This window comes from Balaenoptera acutorostrata, chromosome 15 (assembly GCF_949987535.1).
Source record: "Balaenoptera acutorostrata chromosome 15, mBalAcu1.1, whole genome shotgun sequence".
In the NCBI taxonomy this organism is placed as follows: domain Eukaryota; kingdom Metazoa; phylum Chordata; class Mammalia; order Artiodactyla; family Balaenopteridae; genus Balaenoptera; species Balaenoptera acutorostrata.
This window is the reverse complement of record NC_080078.1, coordinates 61,891,164-61,907,506: the sequence shown is the minus strand read 5'-3', so window position 1 is coordinate 61,907,506 and position 16,343 is coordinate 61,891,164. Positions and strand designations below refer to the sequence as shown.

At 38.2% G+C, this 16,343-nt stretch overlaps 1 protein-coding gene across 2 annotated transcripts in view; it reads right to left on the bottom strand.

The window, feature by feature from the left end:
• Window positions 1-16,343, bottom strand: part of CSNK2A1 (casein kinase 2 alpha 1) — a 54,350-nt gene that overhangs the window by 37,266 nt on the left and 741 nt on the right. The window lies entirely within an intron of this gene.

Below are 16,343 nucleotides of genomic sequence, written 5' to 3'. Positions count from 1 at the left end.
ATCCACTGACTGATGCTAAAATTGGTTAGTAAAACTTTTAAGAGAACAGGATATTTGCATAGCCTCTAAGTATCTCCTCCAGGATACTCACTACTATGATGGTTTTAACATATGTCCACAAATTATTTGATATGCCTCCCTTGAGGAGGTGGAGCTTAATGTTCCTTCTCTTGAAGGTGGGTTGGACTTAGGAAAGCCCTTCTAATGAATAAGTATGGAAAGGGAGAAATAGCAACTCTACAGTGCAGAAACCTGGTAGACACTATCTAAACATCACTAAAGATAGGTTATGTTAGTATCATATACCCTAAATATGTAATGAGAAGAGCACATCACCTGTGGCATTCTCAAAAAGTCATAACCATAATCTAATCATGATTAGAGATTAGAAAAAGATTAGAACCTAAATTGAAGGACATTCTACAAATCTCACCAGTCTTCTCCAAAACTGTCAAAGTTTTGAAAATCAAGGAAAGACTGAGAAACTGTCATAGACTAGAGGAGACAAAACAACTAAATGTAATTTGGTATCTTGGACTGGATCCTGGAACAGAAAAAGGACATAACTGGTAAAATCCAAGTAAGTCCACAGTTTAGTTAATAGTACTGTATCAGTGTTAATTTCTTAGTTTATTATTAAAAGTTTATTAGAAGTGTCATGGTTATGTGATACGTTAACATAAGGGGAAGCTGGGTGAAGGGTATATGAGGATTCTATCTTTGCAACTCTTCTCTAAATCTGAAATTATTTCAAATTAAAAGTTAAATATTGACAATACTAGGTGCTAGAGAGATCTTACATTGCTAGTAGGAATGCAAAATAGTATAACCAAGCCCTTCTGGAAACAGTTTGGCAATTTCTTAGGAAGTTAAAAATTTTCACGTAACCCAGAAGCCCCACTCACTATGTCCATAAACACCTATACATGCAGATTTACAGCAGCTCTGTTCATAATCACCAAAGAATCTTAAATGGATAAGCAAACTGTGGTCCATCCAAACAATGGAATTCTACTCAACAATAAAAAGGAACTAACCACTGGTAACACACAGCTTTGATGAATCTCAAAAGCAATACTGAGTGAAAAAAGCCAGTTTCAAAATATTATATATTGCTTGATTCCATTTATATAACATTCGTGAAAAGATAAAACTATAGTAACTGAGAACAGAACAGTGGTTGCCAGAGAAGAGGGGTGGGAGGCTGGGTAATATGAGGGAGATGATATAACTGCTCTGTCCCCTTGTTTTTTTTTTTTTTTTTAATTTTATAGCTACTTTATTTATTTATTTATTTATTTTTGGCTGTGTTGGGTCTTCGGTTCGTGCGAGGGCTTTCTCTAGTTGCGGCAAGTGGGGGCCACTCTTCATCGCGGTGTGGGGACCGCTCTTCATCGCGGTGCGCGGGCCTTTCACTATTGCGGCCCCTCCCGTTGCGGGGCACAGGCTCCAGACGCGCAGGCTCAGTAGTTGTGGCTCACGGGCCCAGCTGCTCCGTGGCATGTGGGATCTTCCCAGACCAGGGCTCGAACCCGTGTCCCCTGCATTAGCAGGCAGATTCTCAACCACTGCGCCACCAGGGAAGCCCTGTCCCCTTGTTTTGATGGTGGTTACTTGACTCTTCATGTGTCAAAATTTATAGAACCGTACACACAAAAAGGAATCAATTTTACTGTATACTGATTTAAAAAATAAAATTAAAAAGGGGGGAAAATCCTATCATATGCTGTATCCTAAAACATAGGATAACATGAAGAACATATCTGAAATACTTAGAGGAAAAAGACTTAGGAAAACTGATACAAGAAGAAATGAAAATCCTGAATATCTAGCCATTTCCATTTCAATCAGTATTGTAACTGGCTATCAGTTTTCAACCTCCATTCTGTCCTAATGTCTTCCTACTGCACAGCTTAGTATTTCCATAACACTTTGTAAAAAGTTTAAAACTTTAAAAAATGTTAGGCAAATGAGTACTGAACATGCTCCCCCTGCCTTTTCTGTGCCATTATAATTTATGCCCTCCACAATACAGCTTGCTAGGGGAAATCCTACTCACCCTTCAAGAATCAGCAACTTTTACGTCCACAATGAAGCCTTCCACAACTCTCCAAAATGAACCAAAATACTTCCTCTATGGGGCCAAAGCACCCCCATATACTCATATACATTATCACATGTGTTTTGTTTACATACTTCTCACTCATTAAACTATCAATTCAAGGACCTGAACCATGATTTATTTCTCTTGGTATATACCCTGTGTTTATCACAGTGCCTAAGCATGTTGATATGTTCCATAAATGTTTGATGAACTGATATTAAGACAGTAATAGACAATATTTTGGCAAAAATCAAATTTCCTTGCATACGGACCTGCTCCTGTTCAGAACTGAGAAAAGCAGTTTGGCTGTACAGGTATAATGGATATTTGATGTGCAGCCAATTTTAAAGATGCTCTTTGGTCTTGCATGTAAATTTTATCACGTAACAGTCATACTATCACTTCCCAATGAGATGTGAAGCCAGTCAGCATGTGTGAGAGATGTTTCTTTGGAACCACAAGCTTTTATGAGGCCATGCATTTTACCCAGGTGATGAGCACAGTGCCATACAATCCTTGATAGAGCTACAGAAACAGTTCAGTACTCTATTACTGAAAAATGTGAACCTTGGATTTAACAGGAACACTGGAGCCACTAGGACCAAATATGACCTATCTGATTACAGTGAGGAAACTGCAGAATATAAGGCGTAGTATCTTCTCCCTCTCCCTCCTTTACTATCATGGAGATAGTTTACCCAGGAGATACTCCCTGCAGGTGATCAATAAGCAATAATTAATAGGGTGGGTTGTCCTAGACTTGCCAACAACAGATAATAGGCTGGAACAGAGGGCAGCAAACATTTTCCAGCTTCCAATTCTAAAGAAATGTGAACGCCTATGCCTATACTACTCCTTGGGATTTATATTTATCACTTTTAAACCTAACAAGTCTAAGACCTAGGTAATACCTTTCCCATTTTACAGAAGGTGAATCTGAGCAATTTTTACAGTGTCATAATGAGGTGGTGATTTTAAAATATTCTGTCTAGATTCACAGCCTATTCGTTCTGCTTTATAGCAAACATATATGTCCTATTTGGCTCACACAGTATTTTTTCTTCCAATTTTTAAAACAGATAAAATCCACACAACATCACATCCATCATTTTAAAGTGTACAATTCAGTGGTTTTTAGTATGTCTGTAGCATGCAACCATCATTACCATATGATTCCAGAACATTACCTTCACCTCCAAAGAAAATGAATATCCCATAGCAGTCACTCCTAATACCCCCTCACCTCTTAAGAACCACGAATCTGCTTTCTGTCTCTATAGATTTGCCTATCCTGGACACTTCATAAAAACAGAATCACACAATATGTATCTCTGTGTATCTGGCTCCTTTCGTTTAGCATGTTTTCAAGGTTCATCCATGACGTAGCTTTACAGTAGTTCATTCCTTTCTATGGCTGAATCCACTGTAAAGATATACCACATTTTGTTCATCCATTCATCAGCTGATGGACATTTGTTTCCACTTTATGGCCATTATGAATAATGCTGCTATGAACATTCATGTGCAAGTTTTCCACAGTGTTTTTAAAAAGTGAATCAGATATTAAGTTGAATTATTTGTTAAAGATTTTCATAATAAATATTTCTAAGTGTGACTTGGTTGCCAACACTAAAAAACAAATCAACCTTCAGTTTCTCTTAAGAAGGAAGGAGAAAGATCTGTCTTTCTGGTAACAATGATTCTGCATTCCTGCACTGACAAAATCACTTGGATCTGCTAACGGTGATTATCCAACAATGGGCTCTAAAACCAACCCACTGGAAGATGCCACAGGTAAACCTGGACAACTCTATACATTTATCTTACTGACTTGACTCCTGCAGGTATTTCAGTTAGCAATCCCTGCTCTATACTAAATATATAAATTTATAAATATATAAGTAAATTAAAAATGATATATTTAAAAAAGGTAATGGGGAAAAATATGGGCAAAGAAGACATTCAGCATTATCAGATGCAACAGCAAGCTGGTTTAAGCTCTCAACTTAACACCATTTGCTCCTTGATTTAGTTTCCATTACTAGTCCAATTAGAACTTAACAAAAAATACCTTGGAGTACTTTGCAGTATGCTTTTTGCCAATTAAGAAATACAGACCTAACCATAGATTTACAGAAATTTTCTAATGATCAAGACCCCTCCTCTGTACTCCAACAGCACACTTTGCTTACCTTTTCCATCTAGCAGTGTCACTGTACTGTTTACACATCTGTTGCCCTAGCTAAACAAAGCTCCAAAAGTAGAGAATAGTGCCTTTGTATCCTGAGGAGTCTACCACAGAAGCTGACATAGAATACCGTTCAGAAATATTTGTTGAAAGAATACTGTGACACCTGAGGAACAAAAACAAAGCAGGAGGTATAACTCTCCCAGACCTCAGACAATACTACAAAGCTACAGTAATCAAAACAGTGTCCTATCGGTATAAAAACAGACACACAGATCAGTGGAAGAGAACAGAGAGCCCAGAAATAAATCAACACACCTACAGTAAATTAATCTTTGACAAAGGAGGCAAGAATATAAAATGGGAAAAAGACAGTCTCTTCAGCAAGTGGTGCTGGGAAAGCTTGACAGCTGCATGTAAACCACTGAAGTTAGAACACACCCTCACACCATACACAAAAATAAACTCAAAATGGCTTAAAGACTAAGACATGACACCATAAAACTCCTAGAAGAGAGCATAGGCAAAACCCTCTGACATAAGTCGTACCAATGTTTTCTTAGGTCAGTCTCCTAAGGCAACAGAAATAAAAACAAAAATAAACAAATGGGATCTAATCAAACTTACAAGCTTTTACACAGCAAAGGAAACTACAAACAAACAAACAAACAAAAAACAATAACGGGGCTTCCCTGGTGGCGCAGTGGTTGAGAATCCACCTGCTAATGCAGGGGACATGGGTTCGAGCCCTGGTCCGGGAAGATCCCACATAAAAAAAAAAAAAAAAAAAAACAATAACGAAAAGACACCTTACAGTCTAGGAGAAAATATTTGCAAATGATGCAACCGACAAGGGCTTAATTTCTAAAATATACAAACAGCTCATACAACTCAATAACAAAAACAACCAAAAAATGGGCAGAAGACCTTAACAGACATTTCTCCAAAGACGACATACAGATGGCCAGGAGGCACATGAAAAGATGCTCAAAATCACTAATTATTAGAGAAATGCAAATCAAAACTACAATGAGGTACCATCTCACATCAGTCAGAATGGCCATCGTTAAAAAGTCTACAAATAACAAATGCTAGAGAAGGTCTGGAGAAAAGGGAACCCTCCTACACTGTTGGTAGGAATGTAAGGTGGTACACCCACTATGGAGAACAGTATGGAGGTTCCTCAGAAAACTAAAAATAGAATGATCTAGCAGTCCCACTCCTGGGCATATACTGGGACAAAATTATAATTCAAAAAGATACATGCACCCCTATTTTCACAGCAGCACGATTCACAATAGCCAAAACATGGAAACAACCTAAATGTCCATTGACAGGTGAATGGATAAAGAAGATGTAGTACATATATACAATGAAATACTACTCAGCCATAAAAAAATGACAAAATAATGCCATTTGCAGCAACATGGATGCAACTAGAGTGCAGTTATCATAGTAAGTGCAGTAAGTCAGAAAGAGGAAAGACAAATACCATATAATATCACTTATATGTGGCATCTAAAATATGGTGCAAATGAACCTACCTACAAAACAGAAACAGACTCACAGACATAGAGATCAGACTTGTAGTTGCCGGGGGGAAGGGGAGAGGAATGGACTGGGAATTTGGGGTTGGTAGACACAACCTATTCATTTAGAATGGATAAACAACAAGGTCCTACTGTATAGCACAGGCAACTATATCCAATCTCCTGGGATAAACCATAATGGAAAAGAATATTTAAAAAAGAATGTATGTATGTGTATAACTGAGTCACTTTGCTGTACAGCAGAGATTGGCACAGCATTGTAAATCAACTACACTTCAATTAAAAAAAAATACTGTGACAAGTAAGTCATGCAAGTGTTGCTGTATTAAAAATAATAAAAAGGGGAAACTGTTATTTGGACCATACAAATTATTTGAAAATGGAGTTTATCAATGAGCTCAGAGGTCCATTAACTCCCTAAAGTATATACAAAGTAGCACTGTGCAGGTACATTTTTTTGAAGAAAAGATCAGGAGCTTTCATTATAGGCTCAGTGAAATCTGTAAACCCCAGGAAAACTAAGAATCGCTGAATTAGACAAAAGGAAAGGTACATTTTTCACATTGCAAAATATCAATTTTAAAAGGTTAACTTGATGGGAATTCCCTGGCGGTCCAGTGGTTAGGACTCCGTGCTTCCACTGCAGGGGGCACGGGTTCGCTCCCTGGTCGGGGAACTAAGATCCCTCAAGGCGAGCAGCAAAAAAAAAAATTAACCTGATAATTTACATAAATACTAAACAATTAAATTTCTCAAGTTACGCATATCCCATTTTTTCCTGAAGGAAGAGGAAGACAATGTATCCTAGGCTTCAATTTATGTTCCAGCATGAGACCCATGCTTGATGAATGATTAACAAAATGTCAGCTTCAGAAAAGATACAGTGGCATTCAGAGTCAGGTGAGGACACCAGTTTTACACACGGGAACTTCAGTTTTGCCTTCCATTACTGCTTAAAAAAATAAGAAATTGAATTTCTTTACAAGTGTCCAAACTTTAATCGTTTAATCTTACACTTTAAAGTATATCCCCTGAGGGCTTCTCTGGTGGCACAGTGGTTAAGAGTCCACCTGCCAATGCAGGGGACACGGGTTGGAGCCCTGGTCCGGGAAGATCCCACATGCCGCAGAGCAACCAAGCCCGTGCGCCACAACTACTGAACCTGCGCTCTAGAGCCTGCGAGCCACAACTACTGAAGCCCACGTGCTGCAACTACTGAAGCCCATGTGCCTAGAGCCCGTGCGCCACAACAAGAGAAGCCACCACAGTGAGAAGCCTGTGCACCGCAACAAAGAGTAGCCCCTGCTCGCCGCAACTAGGGAAAGCCCGCGCACAGCAGTGAAGACCCAACACAGCCAAAAATAAATAAATAAAATAAATTAAAAAATGAAGTATATCCCCTGAAATATACATGGAAAAAGAATTGCTTGAGGGTCAGAGACTTTAAAATGGTTTTTTCTAAACTTAAAGCCAAGACTACTTTAAGATTGGAATCCCCTAGAGTCTTAAAACTGTTAAGATACTCAATTACTGAACTTTCTGAATTAGGGCTTACAGCTTTTAAAAAGTCAAAACACAAAGAGAAAATATTTATATGGCAGACTTGGATAAATGATCAAGACCTTTGGACCTAAGATCATTGGCTTGGAGGTCCTGTACCCTGCACAAATGGCCAGAAGGCTGAGGGGACCAGAATCTCAGCACTTCTGTAACTCTCCCTGATAATAGTCCATCAGCTGAAAAATTCTGATTTAATTAACCCAAAGAGATCGTAAGCTCAATAGTCAAAATCCACGCAAGTAGGCTGAGAAAACTATTATTATTATTTCATAGCTCCCCTTTATTTCAAGAGATAAGCAATCACCTTTTGCAGTTTTCAAGTATAGTTCACTAATATACTACCATTTCTTCTGGGAGATCATCTATTTGGAGATCACTGGCACAAGAAAACAAAAAAACAACCTAAACCTCCAAACCCTATAGCTTGAAATAAACCAAAAGAAAATAGATTAGTGGGGAAAATGAATGTAAGATTAAATGAAGCTATCTTTTTTTCCTCTACTTTATCAAACTAACGCCATATAAATAATGTTTTTTTTTTTAAACTGGGGAAAAATACACAGGCCAAAACGTTAACCATTAGCTCCTTGACAGTTACCCATACCCACTCCAACCCTCAAATCCCAAGACTCCAAGTGCACACTGATTAAGCAAGAAAACTACCTATTCAAAGCCAACAGTATAAGTTTTTTCGGGCCCTGTTAAGGGTCTGAATTCAGAATATAAATATTCACAGTAACACCTGATAACTTCATGAAGTTATCAAGTTACTGCTTGCATAACCCTGCAGGATTTTCAAGACATTATAATCTTAATATATCACTGGGCCTTATTTTTATTCCCATCTGCAAAACTTACAGGATTCTTGCTTTAAAGACAATACACTCAAGCATTTCCATAAAACAAACCAGCAAGTATGGAATCACAAAAAAAACATTAGCATTTGGGCCTTCTGTGTGAATTTCATTTCTCCACCTTTAAGCCAGAAAAGGAATCAAAGTGTCAGTGTTACATAAATAACATAGCAACAGTGGGAGGTCTTCCAGTGAAGGGAAGAATTATAAGAAAACCTAAGCATGGTAAAGAATATGAAAAAAAATTATATATATATAAATAATATATATTATATTAGATATCTCTGAATCACTTTATTGTACACCTGAAACACTGTAAATCAACTACACTTCAATAAACACAAAAAACAAAAAAACCCAAGCAGTTTGATTCGAATTAACACAGTTATATCTCAAACACTTGAGGTAAGTTTGAAGTACAGTAGTCTCCAATAATACAAAATATAATAAAGGATGGGCAAAGAAGCTATCATTTGTGTATCTTTTTACCCGGCAACACGAGCGAAATAAATTCACAATCTGAAACTTTATTCCGCTGGCCACAACCCTCTGGAAAAAAAAAGATTCATCTGCGACCTAGAGTAATCTAAAGTAGAATCCATCTATGTATGTAGTAACTATCATTTGAATGCCTCTTATAAACCAGATATGGTATGAGATGTAGATTCTCTTTTTAGAAATAAACATAGATTCAGAGGTTAAATAACCTGCCAAAAGTCACAAGGATACTAAGTGGCAGAGGCCAGATTTGAACCCAAGTCAAATGTTAGGTTTCAAAGCCTAAATAGGTTATTTTCACTAATTCAACACTATTTCCCCAATTCTGCACACTGATTCAACAACAGCTTACCTTTGTAATATGACAATGAAATGGATTGCTTTAAATTTGGAGGCAAGGTGAGGGGTGAGGGGTATGAGTTTCAACAATCTGGAGTCTTCATTATTCTCCTATCTGAATGGGCTGGCCACCAGGTCACAGTGGTATACAAAATTAGGTTTGAAAAGATGGAAGAACAACTCCCTAGGCAGATGGCTATTTATATTCATTCTATAGAGTCATAAATACAGAGTACTGTAAAGTACTGATAAAGACAGGTTCCTGCTCTGCCTAAGGAGTGTATGTATGACTTAAGAACACAGAGCAAAGAAAGCAAGTTAGTGGATTATCTGAGAGAGCAAGACACAGAGAACATGTTAATGCAGGAAAAAGTTCTCCTCCAAACACACAATACAAAAGTTAATTCCCAAACTGTGATCAAAGAACCACTGGGAATAAGACCTCTGATCCCAGGTTCACAAGTCTATAGGTGAGCAAAGCTTGAACTTTCCCCAAGTCTGCGATGGGAAGATTCACTTCTCTATCTAGAAGCAAGAGAACCCTAGATTCACTAAGACCAGATAACCACTTTGGCAATGCACACTGAAGGTGAGTACTGAGGCAATCTACACTGGGCATGAGTTACATACTGACCCACCCCTAAGCAGCAGCAATTCAGTACCTCACCCACCCAGCAGGCCACACCAGAAACAGAAGTACAGGTCAAAAGGCCTCACTGAAAAATAAGAACTCCTGGCAGAAAAAATGAAAATAGAGTAAAGAGTAGCAGCAATGGCAATGAACACACTGTCTTCACTGACAGGGAAAGGAAAGGCACCTGGCATTTTATAAATTATCCCCTTTAATCCTCAGAGTTACCCTGAGATAACATTAGCTGGCACTTTAGCTATTAATCCTCACAAGAATATTCTGAGGTAAGTAATGACCCCCATTTTACAGATGAAGAAACAGAAGGCTAATAAATAAGTTGTGCCCAAGGTAGTTGTTATCCTAACTGCAGAAATGACAAAATCCAGGCTTAAGAGTAAGTTAAGTAACCTTGGTTACTTAACCCAAACTTGGTCTGTCTCACTCCAAAGCTGGAGCTCTTTCCAACTATCCTGCTGCCTCCTTCCCCCAGTCCTCCCAGTAATCTGTTAAAGAATTCCATTCAGAATGAGAAATTCTCAATCCACTGCCCACCAAATTTCTGCAGCTGTTTCAGAAACTATACCCAAGATACAAAGCCAAAGGAGTTTTCATAAGAAAACACTCCAGAAAGCTACTAAGTTATGGAATGATGCGTTATTACAAAATGTCACTGGACAAATTTACAGTGTCAGGGATAATTCAGCCTCAGGGCTAAATTTGATGTCAGGGATAATTTAGCCTCAGCACAGCACCTACCTGAAATGTAGCAAGAACTCAGGGCTTGTTGAAAGAGTTAACATTGTTTAAAACTGGTTATAAATTCAATAAAGCCAAATGGCTAGTTTGTAGTTTCTGATATGACATGATTAAATTTTTAGGAAAATAATTTACACATTCATTTTTAACAAGGTTGCTTTCTTAAAAATTATATATTAATGAGCTAGCTAAACTGAGAAATGCCCATTAGTGCATTAGTCATAACTTCAGAAAAATTTCTAGTGTTCACTTTTCCAAGCAGATTAAAATGTTTCAGCTAACAAAAACCTGTCAGAAAATCCACAAGACCAGAAAGTATGAAAAGAAAAAAGGGGCCAATATAAAGGCATTTAAGATGTGACACATAAAATTATAAAACATTATTCTAAGTGTACCCTGGAATTTAACCCTAAAACCCTCACTTCAGATGACACATATTTTCTATGCAAGAAAACACTATCATCATTAATGTAAAAAAAGCTTGCCCACCACAGTAACCGTTGCTAAGTACATTTCTTATGTCTAAGGCTGAAAGACACAGAATTTGGAGAAACCAGTGAAATCTCACTCCTAGTATGATACTGTTAATTCTTTCACCTTAAACTTTTAAAAAGACTCAGTCCTTGATTTCTATAATGTGAAGGAAAAAAAGTTTGGTCAACAAATTGGTCAGCTGCAATCTACCCTGGACCATACCAAACATTTAAGAAAAACTACCAGTTGTCTATAACCCAATGTAAATATTTGTTACAATGACAAATGACAGCAGTTCCTTTTCTTAATAATCCTAGAGGAATTTCTTCATTTGAAAAGCTAGCTGGCTTAGAGTTCTCTCTAATAAGAAACAACTAAATGATATAGTACTACTCTTGAAATTATCCATCTTAGGAGTTCAAAGAAATTTAGGTGTATGAACACACTAACACCCTTGTGAAACAAACTTGGCCCAAGTCACCCAATGAATTGTGATAGACCATGGATCAAATCCAGTTTCTCATTTTAAACCAAGTATCACAAGCATTACCTTAAAATGCTAAGTCCTTACCTAATCCAATGCCAAATCATATCATTCTCAGTTTCTGAACTTGTACAAATTGTACTGTAATATTTATGTAAAAGCTGTCATACAGTTGTCAAAACAATTATCATAAATGTTATAACAGTGAACATCTTTTGGGCACTTAACTGTGTTAGGTACTATGCTAAATGTGTTACATGCATTATCTCAACTAATCTTCACAACGACCCTCATGAGGAAACTGAGGCACAGAGAGATAACCTAAGGTAAAATCTAAAAAAAGGACAAGGCAGGGGTACACAGGGAATATAGTTTAAAAGCCATGAATCCCCATTGCCTGGACCAGGATTCTAGGCCAGCTGTAGGGCTGAGATACTTGGTTTAGTCACTTAACCTTCATGTGGCCCAATTTCTTTTACTCTAAACATAAAAGTCAAACAGATTATCACAAAAGTCCTTCGTACCCTGAAATGCTCTAATTCTGTAATCATCCTTCTATTCAGGTAACTAACTCAAAGAGAAACTGTCTTATTTCCTCCATCCTCTGAAGTTCCCTTCACTAAAGTTGAGAGTCCACATTTTATGAATCTCATCAATAACATACAGACAACAACAAAAAAGGCTTTCTTAAAAGCTAGAACTCTATTCTGCAATTATGATCCCCAAACTTTCTTTTTTTTTTTTAAACTGTATTGGCTTTTTTAGAAATTGAAGTATAGTTGATTTACAGTATTGTAATAGTTTCAGGTGTAGAGCAAAGTGATTTAGTTATACACCCAAATCTTATTAACCTCAAATTGACAATGACAGGGAGAAAAGACCTTACAACAACTTTGGGTTGGGGTGGGAGGTATGAAAGACCAGACAGACTACTGTATATAGTAGTGGCTATCCATTCATAAAAAATAATTACTCATTTCCATCTCTTCTAAAAAATAGGAATTAAGTCTATAAAGGGTTGTCAAATAAACTCAATGCCTTATTCAGCTGATAAAAATGAAAGAAGGAATTATCCAAGACGTTTATTATAGGCATGGAAGAATTATCAATCTATAGAAATTCTACCAGAATGGCCTAGAGCTCTAGAATCTACGTTTTACTGAGCTGGTCATTTAGCCCCTTCAAACTGCATCTAATGACAGTAACAGGATGCTTAAACATCTAGGGAAGAGGCCTAGGTTCCACTCAACACCATTATTCTGTGAAGTCTTCCAGAACCAAATCACTACAGAATAATCTTTGCTGCCTTTGTTCTCTAGAAAATAATCCCCCAAAGATTCTTAAATAAAATCAGCAAAACCCCTCTAATTAGTTTTCTTTTTCTTAAAATTTTTAAATTTTCTAATTAGTTTTCTACTGCTGCTGTAACAAACTACCGCAAACATAGAACAACACAATTTATTGTCTTACAGTTTCTATAGGCTAGAAGTGAGGTAGGCTTGGCTGGATCCTCTACTTATGGTCCTGCAAGGCCAAAAATCAAGGTGTCTATAGGGCTGTGTTCCTTGGTGGAAATTCTGGGGTGGGGAATCTGCTTTCAAGCTCATTCAGATTGTTGGCTGAATGTGGTTCCTTGCGGATGTAGGGCTAAGGTCCCCATTTCCTTGCCGGCTGTCAGCTGGGGCTGCCAGCATTCCTTCTTGTGCTTTCCACGTGGTCCCCTCCAGTAATGGCAGGGTGAGTCCCTCTCCTGCTTCAAATCTAACTCCAGATGGATAAAGTTCTCTGCTTTCATGTGCATAGACTGGACCTACCCAGAAAATCCAGGATAATATTCCTATTTTAGGATCCTTAAACACAGTTACATCTGCAAAGTCCCTTTTGCCACAAAAGAGTAACAAATTCAGATTCCAGAGGTTAGGGCACATATATCTTTGGGGGGTCATTCTACTTAACACAGTCCACCCTATGGGCTCCAAAGACTCAATATCTCTCCCAAATGCAAATATATCCATTCTATCCTAAGGTCTCATTCCATTAAAGCATCAACTCAAAGTCCAAAAATCTCATCTAAAGCTCATCAATTCAAAACTCCCAAATCTCACCATCTAAATCAATCGTGGATGAAGCTCTGGTTATAATACATTAAGTGCAACCCGTGGAGCACAATTCCTAGGGAAAAAAAAAAAAAGTTATCTGTTCCCAACATACAACGGTGAGACCGGCATAAGGCAACTTATAGACATTCTAGTTCAAACAGGGAAAATATAAAAGAAAGTAGGGAAAATATAAGAAAAAGCAGATCCATCGGTCCAAAACAGTTTCAAAATGTGGGCAAGCTCCATTCCATTTCAAAGCCAGGGAAAACTCTTCTGCGGCCTTTGACTCCACCTCTTTGGGCTCTTGGTTCCACCCTCTGAGTCATTCTTCTTTTTTAATGAAAAGGAACACATTCACATCTAAGTAGTTTTTTTACCAGTCTGCTTCCTACCAGTAAAACTGGGGGTGGGGGTGGGGGTGGGGAGGGGTGGGTTGAGAGCTCTCTTTAATTTACTACTTTTGTTTTTCAATCCAAGCTGGCACTGTTTTTGCTAGTATATAACGCTCAAGAACCTAGTGGGCTTCACATGAATTTCACATGAGCTCACTGAGGCTCACACCCCACAAATAAACCAGGCTGTACCTTCAATACTTTGCTTGGAAATCTCAGCTAAATATCCAAGTTCATCACTTATAAGTTTTCTTTTCCACCTGACCACAGGACACAATTCTAAGCTTATTTGCCACTATGTAACAAAGATCCTCTTTCCTCCAGTTTCCAATGCACACCTCACTTCCACCTCAGCCCTCACTACTTCTACTAACGATCTGTTCTAGGTCTTTTCTATTATGCTCCTCAAAAACTTGCTGGCCTCTTCTACTGCCGCTTTCACATTTTTAGGTAACAGTACCCCACTCTTGGTACCAAAATCTACACTAGTGTTCTATTGCTGCCATAACAAAACCACAAACGTAGTGGCTTTAAAACAATAGAAATTTATTGTCTCACAGTTTCTGTAGGTCAGAAGTTGGGTAGGCTTGGCTAGGTCTTCTGCTTAGGGTCTCACAAGGCCAAAATCAAGGTGTTATCCTTGCTGGAAACTGGGGAATAATCCACTTTCAAGCTCATTCAGGTTGTTGGCCAAATTCAGTTCCTCGTGGTTGTAGGACTGAGGTCTCCATTTCCTTGCTGGCTGTCAGCCAGGGCTGGTCTTTGCTACTAGAGGCTCCCCGCATTCCTTCTCATGCTTTCCATGTGGCCCCCTCTAGCAACAGCAAATGGAGTCCCTCTCATGATTCGATTCTGATTTCCCCTTCTGCCCCATCTCTCTCGACTCCCAGCTGGAGAAAGTTCTCTGCTTTTAAGGGCTCATGTGATTAGATTGGGCCTACCCACTAAATCCAGGATAATCTTCCTATTTTAAGATATTTAACTACATCCGCAAAGTCCCTTTTACCAAGTAACATATTTACAGATTCTGGGAATTAGAGTTTGGACATCTTGGGGGTGGTGGTGGTGGTCATTCTGCCTACTACAAACCCAAATCCTATGTAAAGTTTTAAACTTAGTTACCAAAGAAAACTTCTCCTTTCTCCTAAAGAGTATGTGAAGTAAAGCTATATGTTCAGAGACAGAGACAATGGTAAAATCAAGGACTCTCACCCTGGAAGAGTGTGGCTAGGCAACAGAACCAAAAATACACTGTAAAAAAGAAGCTACTTGTTTCATTCCCAAACAGCTAGGCAATTAACCCATTAGGTAGAGACTAACCTATTGCTCCCCCTTAAATGTGTGCTCCTCTTCTCTACTGTATTCTACATAACAGGATATAACTAGGCATGTTTGGTTTTTGCATTTAAACAAAAGTTACCCCAGGGTGACCTAATTTTGTAATCAGCTGATAAACCAATCTAAGCAAACTTCAAATATTTTCATTCTTTCTTCAAGTCATACACCCTCCCCCAATAGCAAATGAAAGGCAAGTATTTCAAAGTCACAGAAGGATACAACTGCCCAGGTAAAACTGCTGGTGAACTTTTAAAAACGACAAGAGGCAGAACTACTATTGGTCCTGGTCTTTCAGCTCAAGGTCCACCAAGCCAGTTAAGCCAACTGACTTACAACAAAAGAAAAACACCTCAACAACTACAAATATAATTTTCTGAAGCCTTGCCTATTGTCAGATTATTGACCATAAACTTTACCCAGATTGAAGGAACCCCATATATACCAGCTAGTCCCTTTAATAAAAGTGACAGGCAAGGTCTATGGAGCACTTACTACCTACTAGGCACTGTGGTAAGCACTTGACACAAATTATCTTATTTACTCCTCACCATAAACTTACCATCTAGGAAATATCATCACCCCCATTTTACAGATAGGAAAACTGAGGTTTACAGAAGTTAGGTCACACAGCTAAATAACAGTGGCACTTATATTTGATAATCCAGATATTTAATGCCACTCCTTAGATGGAATGGGGTCTTCCAACTCTTAGAAAAATCTTCCCTTTCTAGCTTTCTTTTCATTTCCTCTCCTCACGCCCACTTCTCAATAGAATTTAGCAGCTGAAAGGTAATCAGGTCTTCCTCAATTAATTTGCTACCTCCTTTCCAGAACTCTTTCCTTCCCACAATAGCAACAGCCAAGAAGCAACTTCTCCTGACCCTTCCTTCCCAAAAACAAACTACATAAGCTCCACCCATCACTTGCCAAGGCTAGAAATGTTCCAACGCTGCAAAAATATAAACAACCGACAAACAAAAACAGAAGTCCTATTCTTCAAAGGTCACAAACTAACATGCACACTCTTAGTCAACCTTTCATTCTACATACCTCTCCTCTTCCATCCAAGCTCCCAA